This window comes from Humulus lupulus, chromosome 5 (assembly GCF_963169125.1).
Source record: "Humulus lupulus chromosome 5, drHumLupu1.1, whole genome shotgun sequence".
NCBI lineage: Eukaryota > Viridiplantae > Streptophyta > Magnoliopsida > Rosales > Cannabaceae > Humulus > Humulus lupulus.
In genome coordinates this window covers 209,928,225-209,930,432 of record NC_084797.1, presented here as the reverse complement: position 1 = coordinate 209,930,432, position 2,208 = coordinate 209,928,225, and the positions used below count along the sequence as shown (strand labels likewise).

General features: G+C 37.5%; 1 non-coding gene across 1 annotated transcript; it reads left to right on the top strand.

Moving 5' to 3' along the window:
* The first annotated feature begins 309 nt into the window (after window positions 1-309).
* Window positions 310-416, top strand: LOC133781270 (small nucleolar RNA R71). The gene has a single exon (XR_009870053.1). It is a non-coding gene; the product is annotated as a small nucleolar RNA R71 (small nucleolar RNA).
* Window positions 417-2,208: the final 1,792 nt, after the last annotated feature.

Here is a 2,208-nt window from a genome sequence, read left to right as displayed (position 1 = left end):
CCTGCCTCGCATAAATTATGTACTTGCATTGCTTGGGATGAGAGATTGGTCTGTTGTAATTGTTTCGTTAAAACTGCCATTTGTGCTGTTAGCATGGAAATAGCATCCAATTCAATCATACCAGCCACCTTCTTTGGTTGTTCTCTTTCAGTTGGCCACTAGTAGTTATTCATTGCTATCTCCTCTAGCGATTCATACGCTTCATTAGTACTTTTTCTCTTGAACGCACCTCCTGCTGCATCATCTATTATGGTACGAGTAGTACGATTCAACCCATTATAAAAGTTGTGGACTAGCACCCACTTCTCTATACCATGATGTGGGCACTTCCTTAACAACTATTTAAATCTTTCACATGCATCATATAACGATTCCACTTCCGTCTGGTAAAAATTATTAATTTCCCCTCTCAACTTTGCAGCTTTTGCTGGAGGGAAAAACTATGCTAAGAACTTCTGGGCTAACTCATCCCATGTTGTGATAGAATTAGCTTGCAGTGAAATTAGCCAACTCTTCCCTCGGTCTCACAGAGAAAATGGGAATAATCTTAATCTGATTGCATCATCACTTACCTCATTCATCTTAACGTTGCACATAGCTCTAGAAAATTGGCTATGTGCAAATTAGGATCTTCAGTAGGCAACCCCCCAAACTGAACAGTAGACTGCACCATTTGTAGTATTGCTGGCTTGATCTCAACATTATTAACAGCAATAGTGGGGTGTGTGATGCATGAATGCACTCCTGTGACACTAGGAAGTACATAGTTTCTAAGCGTCCTTGGTCCTCGTTCCACTGGGACCTCTGCAATATTTGGAATATTATTAACATTAGCAGCATTGTTTTATGTATTTCCTTAATTCTCAGCCATGGAAAAATCCAGCATTCTCTTTATCTTTCGGTTTTGTCTACAAGTTATTTCAATTTCAAGATCCACCGATATTAATTCCTTTTGTCTACTCCGTCGTATATACAAATAATTCCTGAAAACACAATACAGCCACAAACTGAATGAGTACTAAAATAAAAACCAATTACAATAAAAATCAACTATACTGATATTAATAATACACTCCCCGACAACAGTGCCAAAATCTTGTTGTGAAGAAATATGGGAGACTATAGATGATGAAGATGATTTACCGGTAGCCATGAGATATTATTTCCTTATACTAAGGTTCACCTCTAAACTTGAATTTCAATTCACTATTGAACAAAAGCATAGCATCTTCATGAATCTTCCCCGAGGTAGTTTTGAGGCTCAAGATAATGATGATTATGAAGAAATAGATGATGATGATATGTTAGATGAAGGGTCAGATGTAGAGGATCCTGATTTTTAGATTTACCCTAGTTATTTTTAGTATAGTTTATTTATAACCTTATTAATTTATTTATCTTTGAATTTATGATTGTACTTAGTGAACATCTTTTTCCAAATGAATATAATTGTTATTTTGATGACATGTATGAGTTTGATTTTTTTACAATCATAATAAATTTGGAATAAGTAAATAATGATTGAGTTTGGTGAGGGTGGATACAAATCAATGGATCAGGTTCTGTATTGAGGGTTTAGGGGGCCATAGTAGTGGGAACGATTTTATTGATCCTAGCCCTACCTTAATATGGTTAACTTTGGAACAACAACGAGTTTCGAGCCTGAGAATTAAGTCATATAAGATGATTAGAAACAGACTTAAAAAATAACAAAGATGGCTGATTTTCTAAATATAGAAACACACCTTAATTATAAAAAAGGCTTACATAATTTTTTTCATAAGAAATCATAACTGATAGGTCCGAGTTATGTTTGCATAGACTAAGTTTTGCCTTAGAGCCTATTAGGGTAATTTCTTATGTGTTTTCACAACTATTAGAACTTTGCTGAAGATGTCGCTACGAAGGTCTACACGCACGAATGCTAGCGCCGCCAACGAGACACACGAAGCCCCTCCAGTTCGAAGAAGGGGCACGCGTACTACTACTGTTGCTGCCAACAAAAATGCACCGCCTCCAGTTGACAACATCACTGAGATTTTCTAACTACGTCAACAAGTGGAAGAATTGCTGCAGCAACAACGACAACAGACTCAGCCGCAGCCTCAGACAGCGATACAGGCACCCCGGCAAGTAGGTCCATATGGAGGATGGCCAATGGCGAACTATGTGCCTTACCTAGCTCAGTACATAGAGCCAGTCTATGAG